The sequence below is a fragment of the Pteropus alecto genome, unplaced genomic scaffold, assembly GCF_000325575.1.
Source record: "Pteropus alecto unplaced genomic scaffold, ASM32557v1 scaffold7, whole genome shotgun sequence".
In the NCBI taxonomy this organism is placed as follows: Eukaryota; Metazoa; Chordata; class Mammalia; order Chiroptera; family Pteropodidae; genus Pteropus; species Pteropus alecto.
Window position 1 is genome coordinate 36,254,716 of NW_006494614.1, and position 9,315 is coordinate 36,264,030.

At 35.6% G+C, this 9,315-nt stretch overlaps 1 pseudogene; it reads right to left on the minus strand.

Moving 5' to 3' along the window:
* Nucleotides 1-8,064: 8,064 nt before the first annotated feature.
* Nucleotides 8,065-8,183, minus strand: LOC112474878 (annotated as a pseudogene).
* Nucleotides 8,184-9,315: the final 1,132 nt, after the last annotated feature.

Below are 9,315 nucleotides of genomic sequence, written 5' to 3' on the forward strand. Positions count from 1 at the left end.
AGGAATGCACCCGTGCTAGCTACCACTTCATAGCAGGCTGCACATAGCAACTTCTTAGCAAGGACATAGATGGACACAGGCAAGGAGAATCAGATTATGACTTTGAGCATCTATGGGAGGGAAGAAGGAGAGAGAATTTACTTGCCGAGCTCTCTTAATTTTTGCTTCCCCTTAGTTAAAGTTTACCTTTCTGGGAGGTAACTCCCTCATGTTCTGGGATACATAATTTGGCTTTTTCTATAGAAGCTCAGAAGGTCAAGTCCCCTTCTGTGATGGGGTGTTTCATCCAAATTTTGAAGTAGAATGATACAGAAACTCTAGTCATGCAGCAGGTTGGCCTGGCTGTGCACAGTCAAGGGTACAAGGCTTGGCATTCCCAGGACAAGTGATTGACTGGCCACAGAGGACTGAGAAGACCCAGCAAACTTTGTCTAGGATGGCAGTTTCAGACTTGAGCCAGCATAGCGGAGGCTGCCAGCACCGATGAAATCTAAGGAAATGCCTAAGATTTGCATCTCAAAATAACCTGGATCTTTAAAAATAACAACTAAGCAATAAGTAGAGATGAGTAAGAGAGATTCATCAGGAATTCTGTCACATGTAGGTGAATATAAAAATATGATGATTTTAGTCGACTTAAAAAAAACCAAGCATCTTCTCTTACAATCAGACTCTCGAGGTTCACTTTTACACTAATTAACATCTTCTGCAGCGTGACACTTTGCAATATTATTTTGATCTTTTTTCCTACATTGGCTTTCATGTCACAGGCTCTGCAATTAACATAGTGAAGATTTTGTGTTTCAAGAGATGCACTGACCACAAACTGGGTGAAAAATGATAGTAACATAAGGAGATACAACGGAAGTAGTGTATATGATCAATGCTTTTGTATTTTTTTCTTATTCAAACTAACAGTCAGCTTAATTTAGACCCCTGAGATTCTATGATGTGTTCATTGAAATAAGATTTAAAATTATTACCCTGGCTGCTGCTGTTTGTAGGATGTCCTTCAAATACAAAGTGGACATAACCCACAGGTCTCATTCTTTCAGCTGTTAACCAACAGAGTTCAATTGTGGAAGAAACAAATAGAGAAATTATGCTCACAGAGCAATATTTTTTAATCAATTTGGTTAAAGATGTTGCAGCAAAGTTAGCAGATTTGTAGGGAACTCTGGTTTACAAAGAGTATAAGAGTAGAAAATTGTTTTCCTTTGACTTCACACCATCAGGATGTTCTGCATCAGGGAAGGAGAGGAGATTCTCTGCTCATTTATAATAGAAAGAGAAGATCCAGTCCTCCTTCTTGCCTCAATTCATCCCACTGAAGAGAAGTAGAAAAGTAGCACCAAAAACAGGGCAAATAAATAATCTATCTGATGGTCACAAATTAATGGTAAATTAGCACAAAGGCTGACTTGCCTAACAAAGTTAATTTTGAAGCCACCTTTGATTAATCAAAATTGTTACCACTTATTGCATGCTTTTATGTGCCAAACACCATTCTAAGTATTTTTAATTTTTAAAAATTTTTCAATTACAGTTGACATACAATATTATATTAGTTTCGGGTGTACAGCATGGTAATTAGACCTTTATATAACTTAAAAAGTGATCATCCATAAGTCTAATACCCGTCTGACACCATACAAGGTAATATTATAATATTATTGAGTAAATTCCCTATGCTGTACTTTATATCCCTGTAACTGGTTTTTATAACTGGCAAATTGTACTTTTTAATCCCTTCTTCTTCTTAACCCAGCCCTTCCAACCCCCAACCCATCTGACAACCATCAATTTGTTCTCTGTTTCTATGAGTTTGTTTCAGTTTTATTTGTTCCATTATTTTGGCTTTTAGATTTCACATATATGTGAAATCATATAGTATTTGTCTTTCTCTATCTAACTTATTTCACTTAGCATAATACAATCTAGGTCGATCCATTTTGTCACAAATGACAACAGTTTATTCTTTTTTATGGCCAGGTAATATTCCACTGTTTATATGTACCACCACTTCTTTATCCATTTGTCTATTGATGAACACTTAGGTTGCTTCCATATCTTTGCTATTGTAAATAGGCTGTAATGAACATAGGGGTGCATATGTCTTTTTGAATTAGTGTTTTGGGTATTTTTGGATAAATGTCTGGAAATGGAATTGCTGGGTCATATAGTAGTTCTATTTTTAATTTTTTGAGGAACCTCCATACTTTTTGCCATAGTTGTTGCACCAGTTACAATCTCACCAACAGTATACAAGTGTTCCCTTTTCTTTACTTGCTTGTCAACACCTGTTACTTATTGATTTATCGATGATAGACAATCTGACAGGTATGAGGTAATATCTCAATATAGCTTTTTTCCGGTGATTAGTGAGGTTGAACATCTTTTCATATATCTATTGGTCATCTGTATGTCCTCTTTGGGGAAATGTCCATTTAGGTTCTCTGCCCATTTTTGATTATTTTTTGGTGTTTAATTGTATGGGCTCCTTATATATTTTGGATATTAAATCTTTATTGGATGTATCATTAGCAAATATATTCTTCCATTCAGTAGGTTGTCTTTTAGTTTTGTTGGTAGTTTCCTTTGCTGTGCAAAAATGTTTTAGTTTTATGTAGTCATATTTGTTTATTTTTTTCTTTTGTTTCCCTTGCTGGAGTAGACAAATGCAAAAAAATATATATATTAGTAAGAGCAAGGACCAATAATTTACTGCCTATGTTTTCTTCTAGGAGCTTTATGGTTTCAGGTCTTATTCTTGTATATGGTATAAGAAGGTGGCCTAGTTTCATTTTTTTTTGCATGTGTATCTTTACAGTTTTCCAGACTTTCTTTACTCCGTTATATATTCTTTTTTTCTTGGTTATAGATTAATTGACAACATAGGCATGGGTTTATTTCTAGTCTCCCGATTTTGTTCCATTGCTCTACGTGCCTTGTTCTATGCCAGTACTATGCTGTTTTGATTACTGTAACATTGTAGCATAGTTTGATATCAGCTAGCATGATACCTCCAACTTTGTTCTTCTTTCTCAAGATTGCTGTGGTTATTTGGGGTCTTTCGTAGTTTCATACGAATTTTAGGATTATTTGTTCTAGTTTTGTTAAAAATGCTATTGGTATTTTGTAGAGAGCCAGATCTGAGCCTGACCTGATCGAAGCATTGGCAAAGCCATGCTTGGCTGTGTTGCAATCCGCCAAGGGCAGAGAAGCAAAACAGTTAGTAGACAGCTGCTTCTAGTTTAGCATAGATAACCAGCTACAGATAGGCCTTGGGAAATTATTGTTGCCAGCAAGTTCCCAGTCCTGAGAAGACTCCCACTCTCTCCTTGACCTTCAAAAGTATATGATAAATGCACTGAGCTTGGCTCGGGGTCACTGTATCTGAGCAAAGTACAGTGTCCCACCCGGCCCCAGCTTTTGTATATACTATCTCTGCGTTTTTCTCAATCCTTCCATTGCCCCCTCTCAGGTGTATTAACCCTCCAGAAGTGCAGGTCGCGGCAGTATTTTGTTAGGGGTTACATTGAATCTCTAGAGTGCTTTGGGTAGTCTGGACATTTTAATGAAGTTATTTCTTCCTGTCCATGAACACAGTATATCCTTCCATTTATTTGTATCTTCAAATTCTTTCTTCACTCTGTTATAGTTTTCTGAGTACAGATCTTTTTACCTCCTTGGTTAAATTTATTCCTAGGTATTTTATTCTTTTTGATTCAATGCTCTAAGCATTTTAAAAATAATTTTAATCCTAAGAGGTCAGTACTATTACCCTCGGTTTATGGAAAAGGAAACTGAGAATCATATCGCCTATGTAACATGCCCATGGCCACACAGGCAGCAAATAAAATAGCAGAACTAGAATTTGAGCAGTCTGGGTCCAGCAATTTCCTCCTCATTAAAAATGATAGTTTCCTCACTCCTAACACTTTAAATGGTGTGTGAGAGAGAGAGAGAGAGAGAGAGAGAGAGAGAGAGAGAGAGAGAATTAGAGAGAGATAGAGATCTGAATATAAGACTGTATATGACTTCTCATTTCCCTTATTTGTTCAATAGCAAATATGGGACCTATCTTTTAAATAGGTTTCCTTTTTATTTGCTTTATCAGAGTAAATGTAAATCAGGAAGGAATCTGAGGTACTCTAAAATTACTCTTTCCTCAACTCTCATTAGCTTTATATCAAATATGTTAAGGAATCTACTTCCTTGTCCTTCATAAATGTGCTCAGGTTTACGAACATGAAAAGTGACAGATTGTTTAAGTCATTTAATCACTAACACATTTCCTCTCTTTCTCAAATAGTGAGATATTACCCCTGCTGCTAGAAAGTTAGTAAGATCATAACTAAGTGATTGAGAAGAGCTGTGATACATCTGTAACTGTCTCATAATGGAAGGTAAATAAGCTAGGACCTACCTCCTGACACTCACAAGGCTGCTAGGAGACAGAAAGCTTCCCCTCCAGGTTCCACCGGATTTGCTTCATGTACTTTTTGCTGGCTTTTGCCAGAGAATACAAATTTAGAGAATGAGATTGAGGGCTTCAAACCATTTTACTTTTGGAATACTGCTTGCAGAAAAACCCCCACCATGAAATAGGTAATGCTTCCAATTTAAGAGTTAAAATGTACACAAATTCACAGTAATTTCATCTTTGTCTCATTCCATCAAACATTCAGGGTTTTTTTCCAAATACATTTAATTCTTAGACGAGTGTGATAATCAATTGATTGATTATCAATCAATCAGTTGATAATTGGACTTATGAGAATACAGTCTTACTTACTTTATTCAGGTTCACACTTTTTTTTTTTTTAACAACTTTTTTTCTGGATCCATTTATTCTTACCTCCAACCTATAGCTGAGGTTCTCTCTCTGTGTTTCTGCAGTTTGTGCAGTGTATAATCCTAGAAGTTGTCTAGACTAATGTACAATTGTACACGATGAACTTACTCCAAATTACCAGCGTAGGTGCTCCCTGCCTTCTCCAAAATTATCATGTCAGATTAACAATACATGAGACTGTAATTCAATTGGGCACTATCCAAATCAAGCTGATTGTTTCCTTTTTCACATTTTATCATAGGGGTAAATTTTGATCCCACCAACAGTTAGGGGAAAACAAATGTATACTTGTCTTAGCAGGCCCATTCATGGTGATGATACCTTTCCCAGCTATTGTATTTGTAAGTGCTAGTTCAGAATGTGCTCAGCTGCATCATGTGTCTAAAGTAAAATAATTCGTTCTACCGACTTTTATTTGCAAATACTTGGAGAAATATAAATTAGTAATTTTGTATGAGACCCTCAGTCCTGAAGGAAGGCACCCAGAAAGAATTGATTCCTCAGCAGGTAGGAGTGTCAGTCCTGGCTCAACCATATTGCTGAAATCTTAAACATCCAAAGAGATTTTGATTCTGTGTTTGTTTTGATACTCAATGTATTTAACTTATAAATATATTAAATTATTTCTCTAAACATCTGCTTATATAATTAATAAAAACTAAAATTTTATAAGCCAACTATCTAAAAAAATTTAAAAATTGCAAACTTAACTACTTAAATTCTTTTAGACATATCAGTAAAATTGAATTTTACATGCCGCCCTCTAAGTGCTTTTAGCAACATAAACTCAGATAAGACAAACAAAAATGGCAATAGTTACAAAATTTGTTTCCATACATATGCTTGACTTTCACAAACACTAATGCTAAATCTGATCGAGAACTCATATAAATTTATTTTGTGCCTTTTTGGGTTAACAGAATCATTTATTCTTGTGATTTTAAAAGAAATTGCTTCAAAAGAAAACCAATATTGTTTTTGCATGTGTCAAGGTTGCAGATTCTGGGCTGGGTCGCTGAGTTCCATACTGGCCTCCTTCTCTTTGTTAGAGTTCATTGGTTATGTCAATAAGGTTATCTGGTCTATGCTTTTACTTGGAACCATTGCCTCCATCTTCATCCCCTACTTGCCCCATCCATCTAACTTTTCTTAGTCCTAATGCATTTCACCTTAGTTTCCAATGGCTGCAGATGTCTTACTGGAATTTTACTAGGGATTTGAGAAGTTTTGTAGATAACTCAAGAATGTGCAAATATCAGTTTTCTTTTTAATTTTTGTTTGCGTAGAAGAATTTTTCTTAATATATTTTAATTTTTAGATAATTTTAGATTCAATTCAGTTTTAAGAAATAATACAGGATAATCCATGTATACTTTACCCAGTTTCCCTCACTGGTAATATCTTGCAAAATTATACTCTAACACCACAACCAGAATATTACATTGATACAATTACAATACAGAATATTTCCATCAGAAGGATCTCATGTTGCTGTTTTATGGCCACAAAGGCTTCTTTCCTACCCCCATCCCTTTCTTAAACTCTGGTAACAACTATTCTATTCTCCATTTTTATAATTTTATCTTTTCAGTAATGTAAGTGGGTGAAGGTGGTCAAATGGTACAAATAGCCAGTTATAAAATAAATAAGCCCTGGGGATATAAGTACAGCATGGTGACTATGGTTAATAACACTTCAGCATTGCTAAGAGTGGATCTTAAATGTTCTCACCACAAAAAAAGAAATGGCAATTATGTGAGGTGATGGAGGTGTTAACTTATGAAAGAGTGGTTATCATTTCGCAATATATAAGTGTATCAAATCAATGCATTGTGCATCTTCTTTTTACAATGTAATATGTCAATTATATCTCAGTAAAGCTGAAAAAAGACATTACAAAAAACTGCAAATTTATAAAATTTATTTTGGTGGCTAGGACTAATATCTAGTTATTTTTCATTATATATCTGCATAAAAAGGTAGAATAGATAGTCTTTTTTATTAATATTTAGCAATTTTAATTATAGTTGGAATATGGTATATTAGTTTCAGGTGTACAAAATAGTGATTAGACATTATATAACTTACAAAGTGATCATCCTAATAAATCTAGTACCCATATGACACCATATATAGTTATTACAATATTTTTAACTATATTCCTTATGCTATAATTTACATTTCCATGACTGTTTTATAACCACCTTTTATACTTAATCCCTTCCCCCTTTGCACCCACACCTCTTCCCCAATCTGGCAACCATCAAAATGTTCTCTACATCTATGAGTTTCTGTTTTGTGTGCATATTTTCTTCTTTAGATTCCACTTATAAGTGAAATAACATGGCATTTGTCTTTCTTTGTCTGACTTACTCCACTCAGCATAATACCCTCTAGGTCCAATCATGTTGTTGTAGATGGCACGATTTCATTCTTTTTTATGGCTGAGTATATCCCACTGTATATATACACTACCTATTCTTCATCCATTCATCCATTGATGGATACCCAGATAGGCTCCATATCTTGACTATTATAAATAATGCTGCAATGAACATATAACTTCACATGTCCCTTTGAGGTGGTGTTTTGGGTTTCTTTGGATAAATACCCAAAAGTGGGATTGCTGGGTCCTCCTTTGTCTCAGGTTATAGCCTTTATTTTAAAGTCTATTTTGTCTGGTATAAGTATTGCTGTCCTCAGTTTTTTGTTCGTTTGTTTCTTTCCATTTTCATGAAACATCTTTTTTTTATCTCTTTGCTTTCAGTCTGTGTATGACTTTCAATCTGAAGTGTGTCTCTTATAGTCAGTATATATAAGGGTCTTGTTTTCTTATCTTTTCAGCCACCCTATCTTTTGATTGGAGCGTTTAATCTATTTACATTTAAAAATAATTGTTGATGGATATGTAGTTATTGCCAATTATATATTTGATCTTTTCTTTTTTCTTCTTCTTAAAGAAGTCTCTCCAACATTTCTTGTCATACTGGCTTGGTGGTGTTGAACTCCTTTAGCTTTTTCTTGTCTGGGAAGCTCTTTATGTGTTCTTCAATTCTTTCTATCATTCATCTATCTATCTATCTATCTATCTATCTATCTATCTATCTATCTATCTATCTATCTATCTATCTAATCTATTTGGTGAGGCAACCCTCACAGATTGCAAGGACCTTGTCAGCTTACAATTCCCTTATTTTTTATTTTAATGCCTGCAGCACCTGATCTTCCTAGGTGGTCTCCCATCCAAGTGCTAACCAGGCCTGACCTTGCTTAGCTTCTGAGATCAGACGGGATCGGGCTTGTTCAGGGTGGCATGGCCGTAGACTGTCTTTCAATTCTAAATGATAGCTTCACTGGTAGAATAGTCTTGGTTGTAGGTCCTTGCTTTTCATCACTTTGAATATTCTATGCCAAACCCTTCTGGCCTGCAAAGTTTTTATTGAGAAATCAGCTGACAGTCTTATGGAAGCTCTCTTAGAGGTTACTAACTACTATTCCCCTGCTGCTTTTAAGATCCTCTTTTTGTCTTTAAACTTTGGCATTTTAATTATGATGTGGGCCTCTTTGGGTTCATCTTGTTTGGGACTCTGTGCTTCAGAAGTTTGCGTGCCTATTTCCTTTGCCAAGTTAGGGAAGTTCTCTGTCATTATTTTTTGAAATCGGTTTTCAATTCCTTGCACTCTCTTTTTCTTCTGGCACTCCTATGATGCAAATGTTGGTACAGTTGGTGTTGTCCCAGAGGCCCCTTAAACTATCCTCATTTTTTTGTATTTTTTTTTGTTACTGTTCTGATTGGGTGTTTTCTGCTTCCATATCTTCTAAATTGCTAACTTGATTCTCTGCTTCATCTAATCTAATCTTTACCTAACCTCCTAAGGTATTCTTCATTTCTTATTGTAGTCTTCATTTCTCACTGGTTCTTTTTATGTTTCCTATCTCTATTTTTATGTTTTCTCTTTCTTTGTTAAAGTTCTCACTGAGTTCATCTACTTTTCCCCTAAGTTCCTTGAGCATCTTTATAACCAGAGTTCTGAATTGTATATCTGGTAGGTTGCTTGTCTTCATTTTGTTGTGTTATTTTCTGGAGCTTTATTCTGTTATTTCATTTGAGACATGTTTCTTTGTCTCCCCATTTTTTTTTTGCCTCCCCATATTTGTTTCTGTGTATTCGGTAGGGCTGCTATGTCTCCTGGTCTTAGTAGAATGGCCTTATGTAGTAGGTTTGCTGTAGGGCCCAGTGACACTGTGTGCTCCAGGTATGTCCCTTGTATAAGTTGTGTGTGCCCTCCTGTTGTAGTTGAGCCTTGGTTTATGTTTGCACATTAGTGGGAGAGATTGACCCTTGGGCTGATTATGAGGACTGGCCATAACCAGGGAAGGAGCCACTGCATATGGGTTGACCCTATAGAGCAGAATTTGTTTTAGAAGGGCTCTGGTGCCTGCCCAGTCTGCCCTTT